At 46.7% G+C, this 22103-nt stretch overlaps 1 non-coding gene across 1 annotated transcript; it reads left to right on the forward strand.

Moving 5' to 3' along the window:
• The first annotated feature begins 726 nt into the window (after positions 1-726).
• Positions 727-1020, forward strand: LOC138581624 (small nucleolar RNA U85). Its single transcript, XR_011304687.1, has one exon. It is a non-coding gene; the product is annotated as a small nucleolar RNA U85 (small nucleolar RNA).
• Positions 1021-22103: the final 21083 nt, after the last annotated feature.

Consider the following 22103-nt stretch of genomic DNA (forward strand, 5'->3'; position numbering starts at 1 on the left):
TTCAGATGAGGCTTGCCATTACTGCATTACCAGCAGTGTTTTGAGTTCAGGGTGTTATGACTGATTGCTTCTGAGTTTCTGGGTTTGTTCACACATGGCTTCTTTTCTCCTGCAGCCTGTTTTCTGATAATGCAGCATCCCAACATCTGTCAAGTGAGAACACGATTTCTGCAACACTTCCTGGGGACTGAAACCTGCATGCCTGGTGAGTGGGCATTTGGGCAGGCCCATGTGATTTAAGCTGACCCACGCCTTTCAGGGACTATACAATTGCCCAATGTTCCCCCATTCAACTGCTATTTTTGCATGTACCTTTCCACCTTACGAGGGTTCAAGATGAGTGGCAGCCCTACTTCCTCACCTCTCTAGGAAATATGCTGGTAACATTGAAGATCTTGATCTCCATCTGTCTCACTCTACTGACAGATTGGATTGGTGATCTGTAAACTGGTTTTGTGGAGGCATCTGTTCCTAGCTGCATATACCACTTTATTTTTTTGTCGTTTGCGCAACCTTCTCCATAATGAACTTGTTTCTATCCACGGACTTTTCTTTTTATCGTGTCTTACCAATAATACTTTACCATTACTATTCGCAGTGCACAAGAAAAATAAACTTCTGGATCGCTAGAATAATTAATATTAAAGCGGCATTGGAGGGAATGTGTTTTTAAAAATCTCTGCAGTAGCTCGCTGTCCCCACATTCACCCAACTTCATATTCAGAAGCCAAATGATGATCCTTGGGCGAAGGTGACCCTGCTGGCTGGGCCTGGCCCTGTTGCCCCTTACCTCCAACCTGGTTCGTAATCTTGGTGGGTGATGCTGAGCTGTGCACACTCTCTGTAAGGCCGGACCAACAATAAACTGCAGACTCTTTCCTAAGGTGCCTGAAAGGAACAGGTAGTCTAGGAGCAGCTGCAGACAAGTGGTTTCCCACGTCCAAAAGGTCAAGGGGTTACAGGGCTGTGGCCACATGCAGCTGCATGGTAAGATCAGCAATCTTTGGTAATCTGATGGCAATGAACATTGGAGTATGTTGAGAGTAACATTGAACTGGGTGCACACCCTCCACAGCAGTTGAATATAATTTCTTTACCAGCACATGTCTGATTTCCTGGCTGTTTTTTCATCTGTCTCCGTACCCATTCAGTTGCTGCTACCTGTATTGGTGACTTGGAAACACAGGGAAAATCCGATCTTCTCCTGTTGCCAGTCTGAAGCTAGTTTTGCTTCTGCAGCGACTGCTGAATCTGTTTGAAGGCTGCCGTTGGGCCACCTACCTAGGCATAAGGACCATCATGTTGTTGATAAGGTAAGAGCACAGAGGCAGTGTTCTTAGATTTGCCTTATTAGTTTAATTAAACCTGTCGCTTCAACATGACTGACCACACTGGTCTGGCTTTGTCCAGATCGCTCCCTCTCCCAGGCCATAATGTTGGTCTATGCCAAGTTGTACCTGCTCGCTGGGAACAGGACTAACTGTTAATTGCAGTGTCCGATTGTTTTTGCCATGCTAGTTTTGGATGAGTGGGATCCCAAAGGTGGGTACGCCCAATTATGACTAGTTCTAATTGGGTAGAGTATAATTTAACCTGGCCAGTGCAACCAGTGTTTGAGCGCACCTGACACGTAGGTATCTGGCCGCTAGGAGATTGGTTACAAAAACAGAGCATTACATGGTATATACGTCATATAATAAATGTTACATATGGGCTAAAATGTACAATACAAAAGGTTGCATAGTGTACATCAAACAGTGATGCTTAATGCATGGAGAACAAGGTGTACAGGGCATTTGAGTAATCCAAGCAAGAGTAGAGCAGGACAGGTTAGTAGTAGGGGTGGAGTGGATGAGTGTAGGATAGGTCAGGTAGGAGTGGTCGATATGTAAAAGCATGGGTGAGGACCAGTGGTCGAAGTGAGCGGTTCTCCTCTACTTACTTTTTTACCGTTCTACAAAAATGTTCCAGAGCGGTTTTGTTTTTAAATAAAAGCGTAGGAAGAAGTTGAAACTTGCACTTTCAATGCACTGCGCAGGACGTTTCCTTAAAGAGCAGGCACATGTGTTTTGGGTTTTTATTATGCATGGGAAGGGGTGCAGAGATGGGGTCTGTGGGGACCGTGCAGGCCAGTAGGGAACATAGTTCCACTACTTTTCGTACACTTCGACCACTGGTGAGGACCAGTAGTGGCAGTCACCGTGCAGGGCACTAGTGGTTTACGTGGTTAGTTCGTAAGTATCCAGGTAATGGCACATCTTCTGAATTTATATACTTGGATAGTTATGTCCTGTGGGAGTGAGTTCTATAGTTGGGAGGCCAGGACAGGTAAGCTGGAGCCACCAGCTCTTTTGAGGTTGTATCTTGATACTGAGAGGCAGGAAGAGTTGGATGATCTGGTAGTACGGGTAGAGGATCTGTGGGTGAATTTGTCAGTCAAGTAGGATGGGGCTCTATCGTTCAGTGCTTTGTAGGTGAGGCAGAGTGTTTTCAGGTTAATTTTATCTTGAATGAAGAGCCATTTGCATAGTTTTCTGGTTGCTGATGTGCTCTCTTCTGGGTATGTTTAAGGCAGCTCTAAGAGCATTGTTTTTCAGTATCTGCATTTTATTCAGGATAGCCTTGTTGGCCCCTAGGTATAGACTGTTACAGTAGTGGAGTTTGGATTAAAGAAGTGCTCTGGCTAATGTAAGGCAACTGTTGGATAACAGTTGTCTACACGCCCTGATCAGCTTCCCTGTGTAGGCGGTGGCTGAGGCAGTCATATTTACTTGTTTAGTAAATTTAGAGTTTGTGTCGAAATAGAAACCTGGTGTTTTTACATCTTTGGCGATGGGTATGTTATTCCCGTCCATGCAAATGCTACAGAATTTCGCGTTGAGTTCCTGTATGTTAGTCTGTGAACCAACTAGAAGAATCTGTCTTATCATTCAGGCAGAGGCCATGAAGGGCCATCCATGCCTGAATGATGGTGTAGGTTTAGTTAATCCTAGCTACATCTGTCATAGGTACCTGTTAAGGGTGAGAATATCTGGGTGTCATCTGCGTAATTAGTATAGATGACACCCAGGCGGTCTAGTTTATCGAATGGAGGCTTTGTAAAGATATTGTACAAAGTAGGAGAGACACATGAGCCTTGTGGTACGCCGCAGGTGATGGGAATGGGATCGGCTGCTGCTTGAGAAGACCCTCATGGTCCTATTAAGGAATGATTGAATCCATTTAATAGCTGCGCTAGAGAAGTGGGTATCTGAAGCAAGATGGTTGCAGAGTACCCTGTGGTCGACCAAATCAAAGGCCGCTGATGGGTTCGGAAGGAGCAGTATGGCTACTTTACAGTTATCTTTTAAATTATCAATCTGGCTTTTGAGATCAACAAGGGCAGTCTCTGCTCTGAAGCCAGATTGTCGTGATCCACATAGGACCACCTGGAAACCAACAAACAATCTAGTTTTTTTTAAGAGAAAGGGAACCGTAGTGAAATGTCTAGTTAGTGGGTATCAGTGGATCTAGCGTTTGTTTCTTGAGTAATGGGAGCACCCAAAATATTAAATTACAAGGTACGGAGTTGCTAGTAAATGAAGAGTTGATTAGTTTAGTGATAAAAGGGGCAAGATCTCTAGCCTTATCTTTTATGATCTGTGCAGCTGTCGCCCTTACAGTTGGATGGTTTCAGTGAGGCTATGATTTTTTTGTACCTCTGGTACTGTAACATTGGTAAATTTGAAGCCTGAATCATTGTGTATAGGGTTGGTGGTGATCGGACTAAGAGGGTTGCGGGTAGATATTTGGTGGTGATTGCTATTTTGATATTTGGTGGTGATTGCTATTTCAGTCTGGAGACCAGTAATTTTATTGGCAAGTGCATTCTGTATACTGGCGCACAAGGGTTTGTCCTTCAGGCAGGAGTCTGTGGGAGGGTTAGGGTTTCCCAGTTCTTAGGATGTTGAACAATTCTTTGGAACTGGAGCTTGCTTGATTTATCCTATTGTGAAGGTTTCTTTCTTAGTGCGGATAATCTCGCTTTTATAGTAAGTTCAGGGGTGAACCAAGAGTTCAGGTGTGCTCTAGGTCTTCCTTACACATTTTTAATGGGGCGATGGTGTCTAGGGCTCTAATCATTCATTGTATAGCTACCGCAGTGGCGGGTAAATCATTGGGATCATTGTAGCCAAGGTTGAAGTCACCAAGGATAATACTTTGTGCTGTGAGTTTGGTGTTACAATAACAGATGTCTTCTTCAAATGATCCTATTGGGCCAGGGGGCCTGTAGATTTGGATAGTGGTGGTACTTTTAGCTGAAGTTTGTAGTTTAACAGAGGGGAGTTTGCATGAAGAGACTGGCGGTGAGTTGGCTATCCTCATCTCTAGGGGGGGATCTAAAGAGAATAGTGGTGCCTCCTCCTCTAGAGTTGGGTCTGTCCGTGCTGACAATGGACAAGATTATTGGCTAAAATGGCATCTGCAATCTGAGTTGCTTGGGCCACAAGGGACCTGGTGTTTAGTAGAGCCACTTTAGTGGGATTTAGTGAGTCGAGTGTGTTTCTAGCTGTAGTCTTTTCAGGCTTACACTTTTTTTAAAAAATTTTGTATTTTTGGTCACTTTTTGGTCTGTGTACGAAGTGGCGAATGGTGGTGGTGCTACCTATACTATAGCTATCTGGTTGGCTATAGCCTGTAAGGAGCCTAGCTCTTAGTCTGCTTCTGTCAATGATTTTCAGGTGGTAGGTGGGTATGCCTGTGGGTATAATGGTTGTGATGTGGTCATTACTGTGTGTGGTATTGGTACCATTCTTCCTTCCCAAACTAAACTTAGCCTCACATTGGAAGGTTGTAGGCCTGATGCTTGAGTCCCGATTGCAGGTACTTGGTGCTTGTTGGAAAGGTGTTGGTTTTGTCGTGTGGTAATTGGTGAAGGTGGAGCTGCATTTCGTAGCACTTAAATTCTCCATTTGGACAGTTATATGAGCATGTGCCACACCAGGTAATGTAGAGTAACACTGGGAGGAGGCAGGGTAGACTGATCATGGTGTAAATATCACTATGTGGCAATATAAGGTGGCCAGTTATGGGCGGATGGCGGCCTAGTGGTATAGGTCTGGGGAGGTAGCCTGGTTTGAGTATATTTCAACTAGAGTTGGTCGTTGCGAACCAGCATAGAGCTGTGTAAATAATAGTAGGTACTGTTGGCTAACCACTATAAGCCTTGGTGGCTTGAGTGAAGCAGCGCTATTTATGCAACCATTACGGGTACTGTAATCGATCGTAGATGTTAATCAGCAATAGGACTTAGTATGGCTAAACAACAATTTTATAATATCGGTGCAATACAATAAACAAGTGAGGGTACAATACAGTCTGGCGGTGAGCATAGGTATGGAAATGCCGTACAGGGGTAACATGTATAATCAATGAGTCTAATTGAATCAGACAGATTCTGCAATTGCATGTCCTATACTGTGCTGGCTACACTTACGTTGCGTGGGTGGTAGGGTAAAGTTACATGCAGGCAGTTAACAAAAGTTAGATGTAACGCGGGAGGAGCGAGTTTGTTTACAGGGGTAATACTTGCAGTAGCAATATCTTTATGCCGAATAGTGACATTTGAGAGTCTGACTAGCGCCTTTCTGGTGCTGCACGTCGGGTGATATTACTTGATTACTTGATGCAGCCAAGCCTGGCGTGGATCAGCTGATCTAGTTGCCTAGAAACCCTGATCAACAACACGCGCTGGTGGCCATCTTGTAATCAGGCCTCACGTAGATAATGGTGATTGTAGGTCGTTGGGGCAAGGATCCTGCACTTGTGTGCAAGAAGGGCACATTGAAGGAGCGCACAACGGAGTATGCAAGTAGTCGGCTGCTATTGCTAGGGCTGCTCCTCTGCAGGTGCTGCTCCGGCAGTGGTGTCTCGGGGTGGGGGGCGGAGGAATTCAGATCTTGTGGCACCTAGGGGGGGGGCCTCCTGCCCTCCCACGAAGCTGCAGACATTCTTGCGACTTTTTTCCTTTTAATGATACTTGTATGGAGTGTGAACTTTACCTGGTTGAGGGCTGGTTTACAGGAGATTGGGGGCAATGCTGGCTGCTACGATGGGTGTAGGCCGTTTTGCTTATGTATTCCCCACTCCTTCTTAAACTCCCAACTCGTATGTGTTGAAATCTATCCTTTGCTTCACGCCACAATTCTTTCAAGAATATCGTAGCGCTCTGCCCAACAGCTGGCTCTTGAAACACAGGTTGTCACTGCCTATGCTTCATGATGCAATCCATGATGGTGTCTTGCCAGAACTCCCGAGCTCAGTTGTGCAACCTGCTGCTCAAAATGCAGTTTGCTGCCACCAGCTAAAATGGCTGGCAACTGGAAGATCGCAGGTGTGCCCAAACTAGTTCTGTAAGCTAAAGTAGGAACCTCCAACTTTTTTTTTTTCTTCTATTTGTTCCTGATGTAAATGTGGGGCGGTCATACCTAGACCCCTGTCCAGCCTACTCTCCTGGCTGTGTACGTTCTCCAGATATGGCTTATGGATAACCAACTTTTTTAAGTAAGACTACATAGAAACTCCACCGTGGAGTCTCTCGATGAATGCTGACCATATAAGGGGCACAAAAAAGGCACCTGTCTGTTACCCGTACGCTCCCCCCCCGGCTCAATTCTCGCCTCTTCCCCTGCCAACCATGCTGCAAGCACAGCTCTATATTCCAGTGCCTGCTCCGCAACCTAATGTCACACTGCCAATCAACAGTGGACTACTACTTGTCGCGGTAAGACTCTCTTCATACACACTGTCACTGATTTTCTACTACACACTATCTCTAACTGCATTCTTCCCATCTGAACTCCACACTGAGCGCCTGTGTGCCCAAACGGGGTTGGGGGCTGCTACCATGCGCCTGACTCCCCCAAAATATCGATATCCATGATTGATAGTTGGGCAAATGCCTTGTCACGTAAAACAGTTCCAAAAATGATCTTGTTACTATAATCATGTTGAGTTGCCTACCAATGCTTGCCTATGATGCTCTATGCATGGTTTAGATTACCAAGCAAGTATACTCACGGACCTTCCTCTTTGCTTCTGCCTTTTCTCCCTCTCTCCCCTGCTGTCGTCTCTCTTGGTACTGTGCACCTGGCCACCCTCTTTCCCCCTGGGCCCAGGTACCTGCTCACCCTGCCACCCTCCTGCACTGCCTCCTGGCCACCCCTTGCACTGGTGGACTGTATCTGTACCCATACAGCCCTCCCTTTTTTCTTTTCTGCACTTATCAGACTTAGCCAGTCTGCAGCCATAAAAACACCACTTGCCACTTGCTGGCTGCACTACCAATGTTTATTGCCTCTATTTTCTATTTATCTGCTCTCCTCTACACTTTCTCCCCCCATGCACTTTCCCCCCTCTTCCCTTTCCCATGCACTTGCACATCCTCAATGTCACTGGACCTAGTAAGATCGTTGTTGTGCTGCCCCCGGTTTCCCCTCCCCTGCCTAGTCGCGCTCTGAAAAGCTTGTGTACAAGCGCGATACAAATAAAATCTATCGCACTAGACTACATCTACTAGTATACAAATAGCCTTGCTACCATCGCCTATCGCCTCCACTGGTGCATGTCTTCTCCACAATAGTGCCTCGACCCAGCATTAACCTTAGCCACATGGCAGACACTGACTAATGCATCCCCCCCTATGCTCCAGCCCGATCACACCAGTACCCCTGTACTATCACCTCCCATCTACCCCATCCGCAGCTTCCAACAAATGAGGGGGGGAGGAGGCTTACATGGCCATGGAGTGCCCCAGAACTCGCCTGTATATTTGTACCTGCTTGCTGTAAGACCAGACTAACAGAAATTTGTACCGTCCACAATTTTTCTCGTTTGCAGACAGGTATGGCTGGGTCCAATAGGTATTCTATGGGGGCATGGCCAGAGTGCTACTAGTTCAGTATACGTTTTTCATTAATCGGATGGCTGTTTTGTGGTTGAATGTGTTTTTGAACTTCTTGCTATGAGTTTGTTTGCCTTCCTTGGTTCATAGGACACTTGTACAGAGGGTTAGCTATAACATGACATAATGGAGACTGGTTTTAAAGAGATGGGGAGGGGGCAAAGTGATCTACTGCAAGGGGTGAAGGCTTGTTTGCCTTATTTGGTCTCTACATTACCATTGTTCTTTCATTCATTGCTGCTCACAGCCCTCGTCGCAGGAGCTGGTGGGGGCACTGCTTATGCCGCCTTACTGACAGAACTTGGAAATCATGATACCCATAATTGGCTTTTTGCTGGTTCTCTTGGATTGACAGTAGTATAACCTGCTACGCAACTCATGGTGGGAGACTTTTGCAGACGCCCTATACTGACCTTTCACTGCCATCCGCTCATTACACATTGAGTGTTTGCTACGACCAGCCAAAAGAGGTGCTACGTCCCAAGTATAAATGTGACTTTTTCTAAGCCAATCCAGATCACCAAAGTAAATCTAAATGTTTGAAATGACTACACACATACTTCTGCCATGGCACTGTGCAACCGCCCCCTTAAAAAGCCACCTGCCAACCCTACCTGTTATGCAAACTGTGGCCCAATTTCTCTCACTAGTTTCCTGAGGAAACTCCTTGAAAAACTGGCCATCTCCCAGCTTACTCTTAACACTGAAATTGTTGGTTGTCTTCCATGACCATCAGTCTGGCTTCAGAGCAGCCATAGGCATGGAAACTGCTCTCCTGAACATCCTTGAAGATCTGCTCTAATCTTCCAGCCTTCCTTCTGTCCTCATCCCCCTTGACCTTTCCTTTTTTTTTTTTGACGGTCAATCACGCCATCCTGAGCAATCGACTGCTAGAACCTGGGCATCGTGGATCTGGCCCTCGAGTGGTTGACCTCCTTTCTCCTGGGCCGACCATCCCAGGTCCAACTTGGGTCCTTTCTGTTCACTACATGGGGGTCCCAAGGGCTCTTCAATGTGTACTTGGCCCCTTTGGCCAACCTAAACTTTCAGTGTTATGCGGATGACACTCTGCTCTATTTCAGGCTCCCCTCTGATTTCTGACGTTCTATCCGCAATTGGTGCGCCTCCAACTATCTCTGCCTTAATGCCACATTGGCACCCTTGCACCTGCTTTCCCCTCTTCCTCTGGCTGGCCTCCTTGGGCCCTCTTCCTGTGAGGCAAGTAAACCTTGGTGTCATTTTCAATCCCACTCTCTCCTTCTCTCCTCACATCATGGATGTTGTCAAGAAGGTCCACTACCAGCTGCACCTCCTCAGAGGTATTCCTTTTCTTACTGTCCCCCAGAAGTAGTGGTAGGCAATATTGTATATAGTACCCTTTGGGTGCACTACAATAACCTTGACCTCCTGGCAATCTAGACCCAACCAAGTCTGGACTACACAGGTTGGTAGTGTGGTTGAGCAACCAGACTTATCTCAAGAGGGGTCAATGTGAGCAGTACAGTTGTGCCGGTTTCACAGTACAGTTATTCAAATTAACACTTACACATTTCTTGATAAAAACAATTTATTTCAGTGTTATAAGCCATCTTCAGAAAGGGAGCAACACATGTAACACTTATTTAGAAACACACCTAGTATCTCTAAATCAGATAATACCCATTGGAGATGGCACACACACTTCCTACGCCCACAGGTGACTTAAATAGCTAGGACACTGGACTTTTTTTCACTGGTACATTTAGAGCAATGATGAGTTTGGTGTAAACGATAGAATAGAGGAATAAAACAAAGGTTAGCAAATAATTCATAAACGGGTAAGTACTTTTTGAAACCTTCCAATGTTCAGTAAATTAACCCTTTCCTGGGAAAAAGATAAAGCAGAGTCAGAGGTAAGAAGTCTCCCAGGGAGCCAGGACAGCCGATGTTAATTGCACAATGTCAAGGAGAGCTGATGGTTAAGAAGTCTTTCTCAATGTTTGTAGAAATGTTTGTATAAAATGGAACACTTAAGGGCCACAAGCTGGCAAGCTTGTGGAGGGCAAAGCTTTAGCAGCTCTGCAAGCTAACCAAGACTGCTCTCAACTGAGAGCAAGTAAGGCTAGTTTGTTCTTACACTTTACAGTACCTCTGGTTAGAAGAAATGGTTCCAGCTGGCTTCTGATCCTGTGCAGCTCTGCAGATTCTGTTGTTCCTGAACCTCGGTCTTGGAGACAAGAGGATGTCTGGGTACTCCTGCTCTGCAATGGGCAAACTTCAATTTAGCGGTCTTTCTGTGTTTCAGTTCCTCGTGTCTGCAGTTCTCAGATACCACTTCAGACTTTCCTCCGACTTTCCTTGCTCCTGGGGTCCAGCAGTCTGAGGTGGCTCAAGCTTTGTCACTCCTGCTTGGTCACTCCTGCAACAGGGAAGTCCGGAGGATCTTCCTAGCGCTCTGGGTCTGACTTAACGCACACAATCTGGTGTTTCTCTCCCTGGCTCTTCGGTTCCAGCAGCACAGTGGAAATGCTACCAGCTTCGAGATGATGTCCAGACAGGCTTACTTTGGAGTTGATTGGTCCCACCAACTCAAAGGGAGAAGTTGTCCTTGCAGGGCTTCTCTAGTCAAGGCAAATCACAGCAGCAGGGCTTCACCGGGCAAACCAACAGTCCAGGAGTTGCAGCAGGTGTCTCTTCCAAGTTCTTCTTCGGATTACTTCGTCCCGTGGTCAACTCTGCCTTCCAAGCCAAAACGCCTTGCCTTTTTATGCAGGGTTTTCCCATTCATTCCAGCCCAGCTGTCAATCTCACAGCTGCGTGGCTGTCCTTGCCATGCAGCCAGCCAAACCCAGGGGATTGAGCATGGAGTTTCGGGCACCTCCCTCACGTCCTGCCCCTGCCAGACATGCTAGAGCCAGAGGCGGGCTTCACGTGTGAATCCTGCCAAAGACAAAACGGAGACCAAACCTGGTTTGGCACGCAGAGTTAATCCCAAGAAGTACCTTTCCAACAAAATGGTGAAAAAAGACGACCCGGACCAATTTGACGAAATGGGTGCCTTACGGTGGCTGCGAACAAAGCCTGCAGTAAAAACACACAATGGTGGTAAAATGTAAACCACTGCCAACAGCCATTAGCTGTAGAAAGGGTAACAAAAATGTTACATGAGAAACTAGACAAAGGGGATACTAAGTAACCCCTCCAAAGTCAATTTCACTTTACTGCTCTTGGGAACAGTAGTTTCACCGAGAGAAGGTATTTAAACACGGAAGGTGCTGGGTGACTGGTGTAAAGATGATGCCTATGGAGTTTGTCAGAGTCCAAGTCAAAAGAGAAACAGAATAAATAACATTAAAATTACATGAGAAAGTCCTGAAGTCCGGCAAAAGAGCTAGGGGTCTCAAAGGTAGGAGGGAATTGGCACATTTCTGAGAATTCTCCCTAACAAGTATGCTAATCTATTGCAACAGCCTCTTTCTCAACCTGCCTTCCTCTACTCTCCGCCCTTTGCAGCTCATCCAGAACAGGACTGTGAGGTTTATCTATGGCTTCAAGCCCATGGACCATATCTCTCAAGCCCTGAAATCTCTCCTCTGGCTCAAGGATCAAGTTCAAGACCCTCTGTATGGTCCATAAGGCTTTCTGGGTTGAGGCCCGCTCTACATCCAGCTCTTCCTAAATATGCCTGCCTTCTCGAGCCCTTTGCTCAGCTACCTCCATCTGAGGATCAGGCGCTTCTCCAGACAGTGGGGGGGGGGGGGGGCAGGGGGATAGATCTCTCTCCTCTGCCTCCCTCTGGAATGGCCTCCCTGCCCCTCTCAGACTTGAGCCGGACCAACTGAAGTGCCGGACGCTGCTCAAGACCTTCCTTTTCTCCTCTGCATTCTTTCCCATGCTGACCTACCTGCTGCACTGACTAGTTGCTTGGCTACCCCCAGAGTCTCCCTGCATACCAGGCTCCTACATCATCCTTCTCCCCTGCACTGCCCCATGGCCTAGCCCGCACTTTGGGGATGTAACTAACCTCTACAGCCCCCCTGCCTCCTTGCACTTACCCAGATTTGCACTGCCCCAGCAGCACTACTAGTGCATTTCTGCCCTGATTGCACAGCGTACAGGTGCATTATAAGTGACTTGGATCATACAAGAGGTCTCCATGGTCTGGGTCAACCAGGACTCTTACAGACACCTCAACCAGAACCAAAGCACCTACAGCAGACCTCTCTGGGAAAGCAACACACCATGTGTTGCACCCCACACTTCAATCCTCACAGCCCTTACTTAGACCACACAAAGGAGACCCCCATTCCACTGCCTTAATGGACTGGACTCTGCATGACACATCTCCTGCACATTCCCCTCAAGCCAAAACACCTCCCCAGAAACGCAGAAGCTGAACACCTGTTTGGCAATCACACATGTAGTGGATATCGCAGACACTATTACCACCCGTGTCCTGGACGTACTAGTTCTCCTTGAAACGCCACTCTCACGCACCTCTGCACTCCCTATTCTCGATCCACATCCTAGATGTTCTCGTTGTGATGGTTGCGGCATGCGATCTGGGACCATCCGAACTGGCTTAGGACTTCCTTAGCCCTGCACCAAGCTAGACCTGGCTTAATCACTCTTCCTACAATTTCCCTGCCCCTCACCCACAAGTCTCTAACTCCAGGTGCCATGTGCCTCACGTGTAGTCTTCTAGGGATTTCAATCCCACTCCCAGGCAGCATGAAGGAAGCACTGGTGTGCTGAACCCCACCCAGCATACATCGGACACAACCCACAAGTTAGGCAACATGAGGGTCATGCCTGTAGAATTCACTAAACCCACACATGAACGTTCCCTTGAACAGCCTGCGTATTTGGGGTTTGGATTGCACCTGGGAGGAGTGGTGCTCGGGTTTGTGGGGAGTGGGGGCAGGCCAGGGGGGGAACATTTCCACTACATTTTGGTACATTGCGACTGCCGTTTGAGAGACTACCCAGAGAGGAGGCAGTTGCTAAAAATAGTCATTGGTTAGTCACTGACTTTGCCATGAGAGGCCAACAGGAGGAGAGTATTTTTAAAAAACCAGGGCTTGGGGGGGGGGGGGGCATAAACGTCATTCTTTTTAGATAATTCAAAAATTCATGCCGTTTGATAAAATTACATGTAACCGCAACCGCCACATTATTTTCCCCTCTCCTGCTGCACACCCATTTGACTTTTAGTCATTGGCTCTTATTTTCTTAAGACAAGATGATATGCAGTGGTTTCACCCTTAAGTAGGACTGTTTTGCCGATTTATATTTGTTGCAGTTAGACATGCATGCTTTGGGGTAGGAAGGGTAAAGCTACCTCTTTTAATATTCTGATGGTGAAAACACATACTTGGAATCAGACTAGATTTGTAGAATTCAATCTCCTCATTTAGACCCCAGGTTTCACTATGATGAATGTGGTCCATATACATGTCTGCTTATGTAAAGTCACACCCTCTACTAAGGCTAGGTATAAGAGGTCGCCATGGTCTGGGTCAGCCAGGACTCTTACCAGAGACTTCAACCAGCCCTGAAGGACCTACAGCAGACCTCTCAGGAAAGCAACACACCATGTGTTGCACCCCACACTTCTTTAGTCATCACAGCCCTGTCTTAGTTCTCAGACAACACAAAGGAGACCTTAATGGACTGACTCTGCATCACAAAACTACTGCACATTCCCCTGAAGTCTAGAAACTTCTCCTTAGAAATGCAGAGGCTTAACACCCGTTTGGCAATCACCCCTGTACTGTAACATCTAGACATCGCTCACACTATTGCCACCTGCATTCATCCTCCCTGAAACACCACGCTCCACCCCTCACCCCCTATTCCAGATCCACATCCCAGATGTTCTCGCTGTGATGGCTACAGCATGCGATTCGAGGACCATCCAAACAAGACTGGCTGAGCACTTCCTCAGCCCTGCACCAAGCTAGACCTAGCCTTGAATCAGCCCGTTTATCTCTCTCCTGCCATTTCCCTGCACCTCTCACCCACTGAAGTCTTCAACTCCAGGTCACTGCCATGTTCCTCACGTGCAGCCTTGCTCAGGGATTTCAATCCCACCCCACCAGGCAGCAGGCTAACCAGAACTTTGAAGGAAGCTGTGCTCAGCCTTGGGGTGCACTGAACCTCACCCAGCATACCATGGGCACAAGGTAAGTTAACATGAGGATCTTGCCTGTAGAATTCACTAAACCCAGCCGGAACAAACTAAAAACGTGATCCACTCATGATGCGTCCTGTGGTCTGAACTATTCACTATCATCCCTGCTTAACTTGTTAACCCATTTACTCTATTCAGGCCCTTTTTTTTATGTTACACATTACTACAGTATCCATTTACAGCTGCCATGAACCCGCAGCAGACTACTTGAAAAGGTTAGACTAAGTTTGATGTTAATGCTTGATGGAGGGAGCTCTAAAATACCAAAAGGGTGTTTGTGGTAGGAAGGGCCAGGTACTTTGTGGGAATGGCCTTGGGGGATGAGCCTGGTCCTGGCCAGCCAGTGAGTGGTCAATAGTGAAGACCCACAAGCTGTGTCCCTCAGCACATTTCATTTCTCTCCTACCTGTTCAGTGCAGTAGTTTAGGTGGTGGCGAAGTGCCACCTGATAGTACAAAAGGGGTCAGTGGATTGAGTGCATCCACCTTTGTTAATCGTTTGAGGAATCCACACTACCATTTTAGCTTGCCCCACCCGTTGTACAAATAAAATGCATCGTGCTGGAGTTATGGGGCCCTCTAATCGCGAGGTGAGGCTTACCAGTAGTTTCAGGGATGGGGTTCATTTTGAGCCTGTGGAAATGCCTGGCATTGTAGAGTTGAGAAGCCCTGGCGTATGGTCAAATGCCTGACCAGCACCAGTCTTTCAGATGACCCATAGCTCTCTGCTTCTGGTGGGTTGTCCAGACCGCTCCTTCCGCTATCTGGCAATTCCCAGCTATTGTGTGCAATGGATCTATCTGAGAGAGTGGGAGATTGACAGTGATGCATGGTGCGTCAGTGGCAGGAGTGCAGGGAGGAGACTAGATGGTTTTCTCTTTTTGGCTCTTCATGCTTTGTTAGAACTTGTGTGGTGTTATGCCCTACCATACTATGTAGCTTGATTGCTAACCTGCTCACTGCGTAGTTTTACCTTGCACTTCCTGTTGTAGTGCATCTCCTTTGGGGAGGAGATCTCTCTAGTGAATAGAGCATACATTATGATGTCATGGAATGTTAGTGCATGTTTCTTGTTTGGTTCTAAGTTGGGCAGTTGGAGGAGAGAGTTGAAGGGGAGGGAGCCCATGAGATGTGGGGTCGTCTTTTCCGATTTATTATCCTAAATAAATCCACTTATCTGACTTACCTGCGTCCGCCTCATCTTCATAACAATGGCAACGAGGATGGGATGAGTTGCCATGGAACGCAGGTGAAGAGAAGACCCCAGCTGAGATATGCCGCTCCAGCGAGCCCAGTTTTGAGAGAGACGTCCTGCGAACTGGGCCCCGCTCCCGCTGCCAGCCGTACCCTCCAAGTCCTTCCTACATGTGCCGGCATGGCGCGAAAAGACCAACCCGTTTGGCCTCCCGTGTGCGGCCTTTGAAGTGGAACCCTGCCCACACGACGGTCGCTGAGAGGACTGCACCTCGTCGCTCGTGGCTGCTCGCTCGGTCCCGTGTGACCGGCTGATGCGATCAGCTGCGGAGATCAGCTTGCCACGCGAACGTTTCAACTGGGCAGGGGCTGTCGCTAAGAAGTTCGCCGGCGTCAGAAGAACACGTCTGGGAGGGCCGCTCCGCTTCCCCGTAGCGTTGAGCAGCCACTGTGCGGAGGTCTTCGAGTTGGCTGCTCCGCTCCCCTGTAGCGTTGAGTGGCCACTGTGCGCAGGCCTGCGTGTACGCACCTCCCCAACACACCTCTCCAACGAAAAGTAAGTGCCTGAACTTGTTAGCCCCGGCGCAGCGTTCGCTGTGTTGCCCGGCACAGACGGCTGAGGGAAGGCGTGGGGAGCGGACTCCGAACCAGCGTACCGTATTTCCCCTAACACAGGGACATGTGAGCAGAGGACTACCGTGGACTATATAATAGAGGGGCATTTCCCATTTTGTGAGGAGTCTTATTCCCTCATGTCATTTGTTGTATCAACGCAACAAGGAGATAACTGAAGTGTTAGGGAAAAGCAATATTAGTTATTTAGGAAGATGAGCGGGACACTGCTGCATTTGCACAGCTCTCAAGAAGGTAGACATCAACCATAAACAAGATATTGTGTAGTGTGGTTTTGCAGTGTCAGTCCTTACTGTATGGACAAGCGAGCTTACAGAGGAACATTTTAGGAGACACCTGAAGCGTGGCAATTCAACTGTGCAATAGTAGTTTCAGCGCAGGGAGAACATAAAAGCACACCTAAGTGACGTTTTGCAATCAGATGATATGGCAGCTTTGCCAGGGATATCGGGGGGCCCCCCATTTTTATGCCTGCCCCAGGCGCGGCAAGAATTATGTGGCCCCAATGGCGCAAGGGTTTTCTGCACTACATGAAAGCAGCCGGCGGGACAGCCTATTCCAGCGAGAGGAAGTTGGCATTGTTACATTTTTTGGGTTTTGAGGGCCAAAGAATTTTTGAAACTCTACCACAACTTGTGAGTGACGGAAGCGGGGATGAATTAAATGAGTTCGAATCCGCATTAGTGAAGCTAGATAGGCATTTTAACCCAAAAAGGAGCACAATTTTGGAAAGGTACAATTTCCGGATGCGCACACAAGCCCAAAATGAATCTGTTGAGGATTATGTGACTGCATTGTGGCATCTGGCGATTACATGCAAATTTCAAGGATGTTTCGACGAACATATTCGTGATCAATTCATGACACATTGTCGATCCAACAAGATACGAGAGGAGTTGTGGCTAAAGGATGAGCCAAGTTTAGATGAAGTATTGGACTTGGCGAAACGTGTGGAGCATTCCATGGCATGTGTAGCCAAACTTTCCAAAACTGAAGTAGGGGAGCCCAAAGAAAGTAAACTGGAGGTGTTGTCCGTGGCCGAGGGAAAGTACAAAAGGAAAGGAAGAGACAGACAGTCAGGGAAGAACAATCCGGAAGAAAGGAAGGTTCAAGATTATATGCAGAGATTTGAGAAGTAAGAGGATAGGAAGGACGAAAGGCTATGTTATCAGTGTGCTAGTGCAACGCACTTTGCATCCTCAGTTGTGTGTCCAGGGCGGAAAAGTACGTGCTCAAAATGCAAAAGGAGAGGACATTTAGCATCGTGCTGCAAGAACTACCAATTTGGACAGACAGGCCAACGGAGGGTCTTGTATGTAAATGAGGAAGAAGATGGAAGGTCATCAGAAGACGAAGTTGTGGTGCCATTACAAAATGTTATCGTGAATGCGGTGAATGTTACAAATGGTGGGGACCTTGAGGATTGTGAAAGGCCTTATGCAGTGGTAATGGTGAATGGGTGTAAGGTGTCAATGATGGCTGACTCAGGGTCGAAAATAACTTTAATATCCAGGGTTGCCTTTGAGTGCGAAATGAAAGGGGTAGTATCTGAGTTATCAGAGCCCGACATAAGTCCAGGAGGTTACAACCAAGATCGTATTGATTTACTGGGTTATGTATGGAGTAGATTTGAATTCAAGGGACGCAGTTGTGATGGCAAAGTGTATGTCACCAAGAAGGGTCAATCTTTATTAGGGTGGAGAGAACAAAAGAATTTAGGGATCAGACTCGATCCCAATCACCCAGAGCAAGTGCTGCAAATTTCTGAAGTGTCTGCGAGTCATGATAGATACATGTCGGAGTTTGGGAAAGTGTTTAATGAGAAGTTGGGAAAGGTGAGAGGGTTTCAGCACCAGATAACATTGAAAAAGAATAGTGTGCCTATTGTGGCGAAACTCAGGCCGGTGCCTCTAGCTTTGAGGGAGAAAGTGCAAAAGGAATTACAGAAGCTGTTGGAGTCGGGTGTGATTGAGAGAGCTGGGGGGGGTTGAATGGGTATCCCCAGTGGTGATTGTGAAGAAAAGTTCAGGTGACATAAGGTTATGTGTTGACATGCGTGAGTTAAATAAATGTGTATTGGTGGACAGACATCCCCTGCCCAACATGGGTGAACTGTTGACCATGGTGGGTGGAGGAATATTTTTCTCTAAGTTAGATATGACGTCAGCTTATCGGGTCGAATTGGTGGAGGCGTGTAGGAAGGTTACGGCTTTTGTAACGCATGAAGGAGTTTTTCAATTTAGGAGAATGCCATTTGGGCTGGCGTCCGCTTCATCAGTATTTCAGAAGATCATGGATCGTTTGTTGAAGGGACTTAAGGGAGTGTTCTGTTTTCAGGATGATGTGTTGGTGAGTGGTGTAACGATGGAAGAACATGACAGGAATTTACGCAAGGTTTTGAGGTTATTTGAGGAGAGGGGTATTACTTTGAGAGGTGAGAAATGTGTGTTTGCAGTGACGAAAGTGGACTACCTAGGACATGCAGTGTCAGGGGATGGAGTTAAGCCCAAGGAAGATAAGATTAATACCATTAAGAGTGTTGAGAAACCGAAAAGCAAGAATGAGCTGCGCTCTTTTCTAGGAATGACGGAATTTTATCACAAATTTGTGATAAATTATGCTGACAAAGTACAGGAGATGAGAAAGATTCTTAAGAAGGGCGCTGATTTTGTATGGAATAGCCAGTGTGACAGGGAGTTAACAGGATAAAGGAAGAAATAAATATGGCCGGTCCATTAGGGTGTTTTGACACGAGGAAGCGAACTATGATCACAGTTGACGCTAGTGAGAGTGGACTGGGAGCTGTGCTATCACAAAAGCAGGAAGATGGTTCTGAAGAGGTAATCGCCCATGCCTCAAGGGGTCTCAAGGGAGCAGAGTTAAGGTATTCGGTACTAGAGAAGGAGGCTTTGGCATGTTTTTGGGCTGTGGAACGGTTCAGAAATTTTGTGTGGGGAGTAGAGTTTGTGTTGCGAACGGATCATAAACCCTTAAAAGCCATCTTTGAGAATAAGGGCCTTGACAAAGTATCTCGGAGAGTGGCAGGGTGGGTTACCAGGATGCAGACACATTGTTTTAGGATGGAGGTCATTCCCGGGAAGGAAAATGAAAATGTTTTAGCCGACAGTCTATCAAGGATAAGGGTGGCAGCACCTGAAAGTATGGAAAGTGAGGAAATGGAATTAGTGTTTGTCAACACTGATGGTATTGTATCCAAGCAGGAGTGGTTGGACGAAATAGAGAGAGATGACATCATAAGGAGGGTAATCACATATGTTGAATCTACGGTATGGCCAAATAAGGTGGAATTGGCGGAAGAAGTGAAGCCGTTTTGGGAGGTGAAGGATGAATTATCCGTAAATGATAATATTTTGTTCATATGGGGTAGAGCAGTGGTCCCGATGGGTTTAAGAAAGTGGTAGATTTAGCACATAGCGGTCATATTGGGATTACCAAGACCAAAGGAGTGTTAAGAGAAGATTATTGGTGGCCGGGTTTTGACAAGGAGGTGGAAGATCGTTTGGCAAATTGTCAGTTTTGTGTTAAGAGTGGAAAGGGAATAGTGGCCAGGAAACAACCTTTGGTGGATGTCGGTCGTCCGTCTAGGATATGGTGTGATATAGCCATGGACATACTTGGTCCCGTGGAACTTGGTCATGCCCGGGGAAAGTATATTGTTTTGGTGGTGGATTTGTTTTCCAGATGGGTGGATTTTAAGGTTGTGAGGGATATCACGAGTGAAAGTATGATAAAGGTTCTGCAGGAGATCTTTGCAAGTGAGGGTTTGCCTGAGACCATATTGACCGATAATGGTCCCCAGTTTATTGGAGAAAGATTTTCTAACTATTTGAGGAAGTGTGGAGTTGGCCACAAAAGAACTTCATTGTACCATCCCGAGTCAAATGGTGTGGTTGAGAGAATGAATAGGTGTGTGATGGAGAGTGTACGTATGGGAGAGGAGTGTGGTTTAGACAAGCTAGCTCTAATACAAAATAGAATGTGGGCTCTGAGGATGGCGCCGCATTCTACGACCGGTCTATGCCCGTTTGAACTCATGAGGGGAAGGAAGCCATATTCCATAGCTTGTCCGCCATGGCTGGGAAGGTGTAGGGAGACCAATCTTGTTGTGGATGAAGTGAGAAGATCATTGGTGAGGAAGAAGTCAGATTGGGTCAAGAGTGAAAACTTGAGGAGAGGAAAGGAGTTGCGTGTGGAATGTGGTGACTGGATTAGGATAAAGAGAGCAATGATGAGGAGGAAGGGGGAGTCTCTTTATTCGGATCCTGTCAGAGTTGTGGCAGTCATGAAAGGGGCTGTGTGAGTTGCTGGAGGGCAAGTGTGGAATAAAGAGAGAGTTGCCTCTGTGAGGAGAGGCAATGTGTGAAAGCCATATGCGGGAAGATGCCCAGGAGAAAGAAGTAAGGAAATGGTAACTGAGCCGCTCATGGCGCTTTGTTTTAGATCAGTTTTTGAATTGTGAATTAGTGTAACATCTTTGTTTTAGATCAATTGTATGAAATGCGACGTATTTATTGTAACATGCTGAAAAGGAGAAGGCGATCAGATGATATATATATATATATAAAAAAAAGGGGGGGGGAGATGTGTTGTAGTGCATCTTCTTTGGGGAGGAGATCTCTCTAGTGAATAGAGCATACATTATGATGTCATGGAATGTTAGTGCATGTTTCTTGTTTGGTTCTAAATTGGGCAGTTGGAGGAGAGAGTTGAAGGGGAGGGAGCCCATGAGATGTGGGGTCTTTTCCGATTTATTATCCTAAATAAATCCACTTATCTGACTTACCTGCGTCCGCCTCATCTTCATAACACTTCCCTTCTCCTAGGTACCACATACTTTAGTCTCCCCACTGGGTTTTCCTCCTTTGCAGCACTGTAATTTTGGCCCCTCTGGTTTTGCTCCCTGGTGTCCTGATGCGACTTTGCCCACGAGAGCTTAATGAACGTGTTTGCCCTCCCATGCCCAGTGTAATTAACATGACTGGCCCCTAGATCTCGCCATGACCTTGTAGCATGTTGTGGGCTCTTCCCTCGCTTCTGAACTCTCCATGGGAACTCTTCTTATCCACTGTTTACATGCTTTTCTGCTCTTCCTGTGTCTTCCTCGATGCTATCTTCTGCCAGAGATACCCGCCCACTCCAGTGTGCCTCAGGTAACCTCTGCAACTTGATGGAAGTGCATGGCTACACTAGATGGATCAGAGTTGCTGATGGGGCCTCTGTTAGCCTCCCTGTACTAACTCAAACTAACTGCTGATGTACCAACTAAGCCACTCACTTGAACACCTCTCCCAACAGACCTTAAACTGAACATTAGTCAACTTGCACAGTACTGGCCAATCATTGCATCTTCATACCAGAGGCCCACATGGCTACCCTATGGCGCGAATGCATCTGTTCTCGGCACACAGAACCTAGAAATGGACCTGAACAAAAGGCTCTCGGTTCTTCCAGGATTCAACACTACTGAAAATCTAACTGGCATTTCCCTTAACCTAACCCCTTTTTGCTCCAACGGAGCACCTGGAGACCATGCAAATTGCGGCATTGTGCTTTGTAACTCCAACATACATACAATAGGGGATTATAGAACCCATAAGTGGCCATGATTCGGATGCAGGCAAAGTCTTGTTTTGCTTAAATGATCCAGAAAAGTTTCCAATCCATTCATGGTCTATTTTACAAAGGTGTTTTTAAACTGTTAATAGCAAGAGTTTACCAATTGGTCATGGGCACATCTGATGGCTCTTCATAAAGGAATGACACGATCTTCTAGCTAATTAGGGGCAGTAAATGTTTAGCCCAGAATCTAATCTCACTTGCTCCCTACCACATTAAACACACCCCCTGGTTTCAGCAGAGTGCTCCAATCTATTCTTGCTTTGTCTGAAGGCCACCCAATCCTGTTTTTCTTGGAATTCTGGGACTTTTTTGCATTTCCAATTTTAAAATTAGAACCAGATTTGTGTAAAAGAGAACCAAAAACAAAGCGGTTTTTGTGTTGGGGGTGTAGCTATAGATCATAGGTACAATATGGAAGTGAAATTGGATATCTAGCTGGTAAATTGAGTGTGTTATGCAAGACCAAGTGAGCTGCCTTTTTGAGTAAAATGGAGTGGTGAAAAAGTAAAGGAAATCGGTTTTG

This window comes from Ambystoma mexicanum, chromosome 3p (assembly GCF_040938575.1).
Source record: "Ambystoma mexicanum isolate Mex_15411 chromosome 3p, UKY_AmexF1_1, whole genome shotgun sequence".
Taxonomy (NCBI): Eukaryota; Metazoa; Chordata; class Amphibia; order Caudata; family Ambystomatidae; genus Ambystoma; species Ambystoma mexicanum.